Raw genomic sequence first — 8,849 nt, forward strand, 5'->3', positions numbered from 1 at the left:
AGCATACACTGGATTTAAAGAAACACAAAACTACTATTGGAAAATTTAAAAGTGAATTGCAAAAAACAAATAATCAGCTGGTTCCCATGTATCTCAAAGAACATCAATGGAAAAAGGTCTCAACAGCAAACATGGTAACATCCCTTTCCTCCATGACAAAATCACAAAAAATGTGTTCTATCAAATTACTTTATATTAAACTGTTATGTAAGCAACAAATATTTTGTACGCATATATTCATTCCAATGGAGAAGGATGACCGCTACGTACTATATATGATGAACAAATATAAACACAAAGTTCACATTATTGATCCTCGAGAAGCAACTCCAAAGGAATTTGAGAAAAAAAGATAGACATGGATCAATTGGATCCACTTGAAGCAGAACAAGTTCTTCAGTAGTAATATGAAGACACTGGAAAAGAAAGAAAAACACAGTTTCAAAAATATCATGTTCATAAGTCGGCAATCATAAGCATTTATACATAACAATATTTTCAGTTTTACAAGTTGCAATATTAAAACAATTACAAAATGCAATTACCAGGTACCTAGGATTAAAGAAGTCTTCAACACCATACTTGGACAAACAATGAATCCAAAGAATACAAGATGGCAGATTCATACCGTGCAAGATGTTCCAGTGGTAGAAAGGGGCGAATCACCATTTGTTGTTTTAAAGTTTGCATTCCTCTACAATGGTGAAAAGTTCATCGAAGACATCGAAGATTTGATAGTAAGTCTTCAATGAAAATATTCTCTTCTCGAATATATATATATATATATATAGTTATTTATATATAACTTTTATGCACCAACTCTAATAATATACTTCTCTTCTCGGCAAAATTTTATAGGATGAAGTCGAAGACTGGAGGGTAGAGGCAATATACATTCTTTTATGTAGCGAGATGAATCAAGTCAAAGCTAATGAAATGGGTGACGAGATTAGCAAGATCTTCAGCAAGAATGAAGACTAAAACTTTTGATTTAGCTAGCAAGGCTAATTCCATCAAGACGTGACAAAACAGTTTATCAATGAGTGTTCATGTTGAAAAGAGAATATCATTAGAGAGTGCCAGTACACTATAAACAACAGTGCCTCTTTTTATTTGAACGACATCAGTGACTCCCAAAACGAACTCCTACCCATGACTCTGGAGACCACCGGCCCGTGCCTCCAAAGGCGACATGGCCCTGTGCCTCCAAAGTCTGCGTGACCATGCCCCCAGACAATATCCACATACACACATACCAAGAGCGCCTCAACCATGGCTAGCTGCTACACACACGTGACTGCACATGCTTCACACCCGTGCCTCCGCATGCGACAAGGCCCCATGCCTCCGGACAATACACACATGTGCATGCACGCACATACCTCTAGAGCCTCAACCATGGTTAGCTAATATGCACACGTGACTGCACATGCTTCAACCCCCGTGCCTTTCCAACCAAAGGAGCTTAGCTTTTGCATGATCTGTATAAAAATTAAATGAGCCGAAGGCGAGCAGGAGGTTCCCTCGCGCCGCAGGCACCGTGTCACACCATGACGGACAACGCGCCGCACGAACCAGCACGCTGCACGACCAACACACACTTCGACCTATGCCCCCCTTCAAGATGTTTATGAAAATTAAATGAGCCAAAAGCGAGCAGGAGGTTCCCTCGCGTCGCAAGCGCCGTGTCACACCACGACAGACAACGCGCCACACGAACCAGCACGCTGCACGACCAACACACACTTCGACCTATGCCCACCCTTCAAGATGTTTATAAAAATTAAACGAGCCGAAGGCGAGCAGGAGGTTCCCTCGCGCCGCAGGCGCCGTGTCGCGCCACGACGGACAACGCGCCGCACGAACCAGCACGCTGCACAACCAACACACACTTTGACCTATGCCCCCCTTCAAGATGTTTATGAAAATTAAACGAGACGAAGGCGAGCAGGTGGTTCCCTCGTGCCGCAGGCGCCGTGTCACACCACGACGGACAAGTCGCCGCACGAACCAGCACGCTGCATGACAAACACACACTTCGACCTATGCCTCCCTTCAAGATGTTTATGAAAATTAAATGAGCCGAATGCGAGCATGAGGTTCCCTCGCGCCGCAGGCGCCGTGTCACACCACAAAGGACAACGCGCCTCACAAACCAGCACGCCGCACGAACCAGCACGCTGCACGGCCAACCCACACTTTGACCTATGCCCCCCTTCAAGATGTTTATGAAAATTAAACGAGCCGAAGGCAAGCAGGAGGTTCCCTTGCGCCGCAGGCGCCGTGCTTCAATTTAGTAAGGTTATACAAACCATGCCTCTGCTAATATGCACCTGTGCCTATAGAGAATTCACAGGATTGAACGATGCTCTGCAGTCATCATAAGTGTGCGTCAAACCATGGTTTTTCTTCGTTTGTATGAAAAAGTTGTTGTTTTTTCCTTACTTGAAAGATCACATTTGATAGTGTTGGTAGTCCCCGGCTGTAACTATCCTATAAATCTCCATTTCCTGGAAATATAATGGGAATAGAAAGGGAAACGAAAAAGGGAAACAGGGAACCAACGCGGTTGGCCGGTATTTTCTTTGTGTTATCGCGCAAAAACGAAAAAACGGAAAATTCTAGTAGTTGAAGGGTCAAGCTGCAAAACGCACGAAATCACGAACCGAAAAGGGAAAACCGGGAACCAACCACGCCGCCTGTTTTTCCCTTGCGGGAGCGCTCCGCGCGCGACACGCGACACTTGTTACGCGCGGAGCGCTTCCGAACCGCTCGTTACGAGCACTTCAAAGGAGCGCTCGTTCATTAATTGCTCTCCATATTTGGGATAAATATGAGGGGTACTGGTGAGCCCGGCATTTAAGGCCCGTTTAAAAATTACGATTGAAATTTCGTAACTGATCGCGGCCCGTCTGGGCGTATGAGACGGGTTTGAAGCGCCCGGCTGTAGATGCTTTTACTGGATCTCTTCTTTCTATCTGTGTGCGGTACCTGTCTAGGATCTGCTAGAGATGCTCTTATTCCTCCATTTGGCAGGACTCCCTGGCGCGTGAGGAAGGAAAGCCGAGCAACCCAGCGGCGGAGCCGACGCGGCGGTTTTCTCTTCGGCGGCGGCGACACCGACGCGGCGGGCCTCCTCTCCAGCGGCGGCCCTCCTCTCCTCTCCGGTATGTCTCCCTCTCCCTCTTCTCCCTCCTCTTCTTTCCCCCGCTCTGGATTAGGGTTTTGAACGGACTGGGATTGATTCGTGATGAACAACGGCAGAATGGAGGGGACTGAGGGAGGGAGGAACGGAGATGTTTGAGCTCGGGGAGGTAGAGATTCTCCTCTCATATCGCTAGGGTTTTTGATAGATCGATGCTATTGTTTCCCCTTTGGACTAGGTTTTTGGATGGACTGATGGGATCGATTCGTGATGAACAACGGCAGGAGGGGACTGAGGAAGGGAGGAAGCGAGATGTTTGAGCTCGGGGAGGTAGAGATTCTCCTCTCTTATATAGCTAGGGTTTTTGACAGATCTATGGGTTTAATTCTAGATGAACAAACGGCAGTAGGGAGGGACCAAGGGCGGGCGGGATATCTAGTCTGTGGGAGTTTGTTTAATATGATTTTATGATCCATGGTACTATTCACTGTTTTCCCAAAACTACTTTTTGATATGACGTTTGGATACTTTTTTTCAGCAAATGGCGAAAACTATAACCGCTGCTCTGCGAGAGTCTAAGCTCATAGCCTCGTTTTTCCTTGCTGGTTCGAATTTTTTTTCTTCAGGTACATTTTCTCAACTAGATTAGTTACTAGTCGTCAGTCGCCAATTATTTCTCGTTTGTGAATCACGTTATTGTTTTATGCAGGTGCTGCTTGTCTTGTTCCTCCCACTGAGATAATTTGCGTTGGATACAAGTTTGGCCGTGAACCTTTCGGGCCAGGTTAATTAACTGAACTAGTTATCACTATTGAGTAACAATAAGTTGTTTATGTTAATTTGGTTATTGATGCAGCGTATGGCATTCAAGTTCCGAAAGGTTCTGACGGTTTACCCGAGACTGTTAATTGGCTTGTTGTGCCTGGGTTGTTTCACAGAGCAAAGACCAGCGCCATTGTGGTAAGTAATATAGTGTTTGGCCCTTGAATTGTATTCACACACATGCTGAAAAAACTGCAAGTTTGGGATGCTTTTGGGATTACTTTGTCCACTGGAACCCATTGACTGTGAGCACTAATAGTGTTCAGGGTTCTATGCATGTGTAAATTGTAGGGTTTAGCGTTGTATTATGCTGTTCTTTGGGTAGGTAGTGGCCCAATATGCAGCTTTTTTTTGTACCCATCTTGAGAATCTCATATTGGAGCATAGTGCATAGTAAATGACGCAATTCGGTCAAATTTGGTGCCCATGTTGTATGAATTTCTGGAATAGCTAACTTCAATGGATTTAAATATTATTACATAAATACTCCCTCCGTCCCAAAATAAGTCTCAACTTTGTACTAACTTTATGCTAACTTTAGCGCAAAGTTGTACTAAAGTTGAGACACTTATTTTGGGACGAGGGAGTAGAACTTAATTGGTAGGCTTTAATTTAGCTAATTCAGTATGGTAATTTTTGGTGCCTCAGTTGAACTGGTTTTTTGTATTGTTAATTAGTGATTAATGGAATATATAATTACTGCAGGTGGGTGCTACATTGTTGCTGGGCTTGGCAGCATATCTTCTTTGAACTATCTGCTGAACAGGGCAAGTATTTGTCTTTCGGCCCAACACATATTGGACGCGAATACTGTGACCAATCATGGTTGCGAAGGTGGTTGGCCAGAGAATGTATTTGACTTCATCATCAGAAACGGTGGGGTCATATCTGAGAATGATTACCCATACTGTGCTATCAGAGGTCCCTGCAAGGCTGTTGAGGTATAACATGATTCTTGATTGCCTTTTTTTGTTTGTTTCATTTACCGTATGCTCATATTGCTTACTTTTGTGTATGAAAGTATCAAATTTGTTGGACTGGATGATGATTTGCCTTAATTTTACAAGGCAAATCATCATCCAGTCCAAGCACGACTTGTTCAAATCTGGAACGGATTTGCCTTGTAAAAGTAAGTCACCAAGTTTGCTAGAGGAAGTTAGTGCAAGTATTTTGATGACATATACAAAGAGGTTACTCATGAGATTTATTTTGCATGATGTGCGGTAGAAGCCATCCTCTGCTGGTAACATTCTAGTCCAGTCATTTTGTGACCACTTGCGACCAGTGTTTTGCATGTATATTTTTATAGTGGGGCTTCAGTGGCAGAAAATGTGTGTTTGTTTTTAGAGTCGCATGCGACAATTGTTGTCTTGTTTTGAGATCTTTTGGGCATTGTATTGTTTTGAGATTGACTTAAGCTGAGATGATTGGAATCTCATTGGGCTTTCTGAATTGAAGCCTTTTATCCCCTATATCTATAAACTATTTGAGCGAATAATATTATTTATTGTGTAGGCTGCGGGAGTTACTATTGCTAACTTTTGGGCATTGTATTGTTTTGAGATTGACTTAAGCTGAGATGATTGGAATCTCATTGGGCTTTCTGAATTGAAGCCTTTTATCCCCTATATCTATAAACTATTTGAGCTAATAATATTATTTATTGTGTAGGCTGCGGGAGTTACTATTGCTAACTGGGCGGCTGTAGAACCGACGGAAGAAGCTGTGAAGTATGCAGTTGCTTACCAGCCCGTTGTGGCATCAATCTACACTGACAGCAAATTTATGACTTACCAAAAGGTATTCTGACTTTTCTGAAAGTGTTACTTAGGTGTTAAACTGTTGATCGATACATGTTGTTTAAGTTAGCCGGATGAGTAGAATGGTGCAAATGAAATCACTTTGACCTACTAGGAAATGCCCATGTTGCTCTTACGTTCTGTGCATCTTCCGTAATATATAAGGGTATAAGACTGATTTGCTTATGATTTATGTGCTTTACCTCACAAAATTGTAGAATCTTGAGATAATAGCATCTATGGTCCTCATAGTTGCAGGCCATGTCCAGCATGGTCCTTGTGGTTGAAAAGTTCTTCAATGCAATCCTCATACATGAAAATACGTTGTGCATACGGTCCTGGTACTTGAGAGAGCAGTCCTGAGCACGATTGCCCTATATGTATTGCCTGATTAGCAGCGGGGCCTACCCCCTGTGTCCATCAATGAGGTCCCATCTGTCAGTGTGTGAGAGAAAGAAATAGAGAATTAAAATGGTGTGAGCGTGGGGGGATTCGAACCAGAGACATAACACTACCGCACCAGTCACGCTAGCTAACTAAACCAAAGGCAATTTGTGTCTACTAAATAAATTGTCTCCTTTTATACACAATAGCATCCACCTTATCTGACAGCCACTGCCCATGCGTTCGTGTTGTGCATATGTGCGTGTGCGTCCGTTTGCATGCCGTGGTCAGCCGTCGACGTCCTCATTGTGTCGGTACGCAGCTTCTTGTCAATTACCTCGTGCTCCTGCGTGCATTTTCTTATTCCTTTCTTTGACTTAGCTGCTCATGTTCATTCTCTCAGAAGTTCTTTTTTTAGGGAACTATTAACCAGAAATTAATTGTGAACAATAATTGTTTTTCTCATTCAGGCACGCAAATCACCACATCCACAACGATTTGACTTTTTTACTTTGGAATTTCACAACTATGTCAAATGTCAGAGATATGTGGATTACTTCTAGTGGTACATATAGCAGATCCCAAGCCAAAAAAATGTGCCTTTAGGGTTGAAATGTATTCGCTCAACTAAAAAGAAGTCGAGTTGTACTTGGCACAATAAGTCATCAAACAATAGATTAATTTATTACATTTTTCCATATTCAGAATAGCAAACTACCATGAGAAAATCTATTAAAATCAGTCCACTAGCACAACTGAAAATAAATATGAAAAGTGAAGAAATAGTCCAAAGTGTGGCTGCACCTAAACAATGAAATCTTTCTTACCTAGAACACATTTAGATTTTTTTTCCATAAGTGACTATTTGTTCCAAGTTTCTGAGTAAACATTTTTCATGCATAAGGTAAAATGCAATAAACTAAAGTTATTAGTCCAATAAAATTGACAGAATATACACAACTACAAATTAATTTTTCTTTGTCTGTTTACCACAATATAAAGCACATGCATCTTTTTATTACCGGATGTTAGCATCAGCTCAGTGGATAGCACTTCCGTGCTCTAACCAATGGTCGCTGGTTTGAATCTCTATAGCGCTCTCTGTTTTAATTCTATTTTTCCTCACGCTCACTGATGGGTGGGTCCCGGACAGGCGGAGAGCGTTGACCCGCTGCCGGGCGACGCTGTACATGATACGTATGCGGCGACGGGTCTCAGGACCGCTCTTTCAAGTACCAGGACTGTATACACAACGTATTTACATGTATAAGGACCGTATCGGAGCACTTTTCAACTACAAGGACCATCTTGGACATGACCTGCGATCAGAAAGACCATAGATGCAATTATCTCATAGAATGTTGATGCTTTGTTCCGGCTCTTGTCAAGACATGTTTGAGAATATCTGGTAGTTACTGGAGTATGACTTTGCTTGATACCCAATTTGAGGAATATTGATGCTATGTCCTATGTTTTAGTTTCACTAGATTGTTGCAACAAAATCATTTTGATCAACTATGAAATGCCCATTTTGCTCTTGTTTAGCACATGGTATTTAACTACATCTAATATTCGGATGTTGCATATTAACTACATCTAACATTTTGCTCTTGTTTAGCACATGGCATTATAAGAAGGTATTCTGATTAATACATGTGTTTGGGCTTTCTGGTCACATATGATAGTTGCTTTAAGGTACATTTTGGTGTTCTTGCAACTATTTATTCTTAATAGTTTTATTTCCATTTCCTTTTTTATTGCAGGATTTCCTTATTGTTCCTAAAAACCATGGTCCAGTAGACCACTCTGTTCTTCTAATCGGATATGGTAAGTGCCCATGACAGGGCCAATGTTGGATCGGTATGAATTCATTCGAGGAGCCATGGGGCATGACATGTCTCCACTACAACAACATTTTCTATATACCAAGGAATACGTGTCATGTGGGGGGAGCCTTTGGAGTGCTGTCCGATGTTGTTCTTCCCCTGGGAGCTTCTATGGTTCTTAAGGTTAAAACTCGAAGTGAGAGCTGCCCTTTGTTTCAAGTATGACAGCCAACTTTATCGTTAAAGAAGTTTTTTAACGTCAAAATTAAAATATGTCATTAATCATCAGTTTTGCATGCAGGTAGGTGGGCATACCTGACAGCTGATGCTTCTGGCGGCTCGTCCCAGTTCACTTTTCTTTTGGTTCCAAAACTACTTGTCCCATGGAGTTTGAGTTCTGTTTGGAGTCTTGGCTCTGAGCACCTGATAAACCTGTGATCTGATGCTGCACTTATACCATCGTGTCTTGACTCTTGAGTCATGTATTACATCCGTCCCAAATTACGAGATTTAGCTAGATACATTTGTATCTACACAAATGAAGACAAATAATTTGGGACGGACGGAGTATAAACAGAATGATGTTGGGCAGCGGAAATTTGTTTTGGCTCTAGGTTTCATATGCACTTAAATCTGGATCGACTATTGTTTTCATGATTCACGCTAGTTCTTGTGCTCTGCAGCGTATTCATGCCGTCTCTGCCTTTTGGAACAGTGCCCTGGCACACGTCTGGACGTCATTAAATATTTGTATGCCCGTTTCCCGGTTTCCTCGCTGTTGGTCCAGACGGCCAGCGAGACACTGCAAGCCTCCTCCCGTGGGGCGCCGACGGATCCAGATGAAAAGAGCATTGCTGCAGGGACGACAAATTC

At 42.5% G+C, this 8,849-nt stretch overlaps 1 long non-coding RNA gene across 1 annotated transcript; it reads left to right on the top strand.

The window, feature by feature from the left end:
- Nucleotides 1–3,011: 3,011 nt before the first annotated feature.
- Nucleotides 3,012–8,621, top strand: LOC123184711 (uncharacterized). The gene is made up of 9 exons (XR_006493058.1): nt 3,012–3,167; nt 3,265–3,475; nt 3,684–3,771; nt 3,855–3,929; nt 4,002–4,105; nt 4,673–4,908; nt 5,639–5,767; nt 7,914–8,195; nt 8,278–8,621. It is a non-coding gene; the product is annotated as an uncharacterized lncRNA (long non-coding RNA).
- Nucleotides 8,622–8,849: the final 228 nt, after the last annotated feature.

This window comes from Triticum aestivum, chromosome 2A, assembly GCF_018294505.1.
Source record: "Triticum aestivum cultivar Chinese Spring chromosome 2A, IWGSC CS RefSeq v2.1, whole genome shotgun sequence".
NCBI lineage: Eukaryota > Viridiplantae > Streptophyta > Magnoliopsida > Poales > Poaceae > Triticum > Triticum aestivum.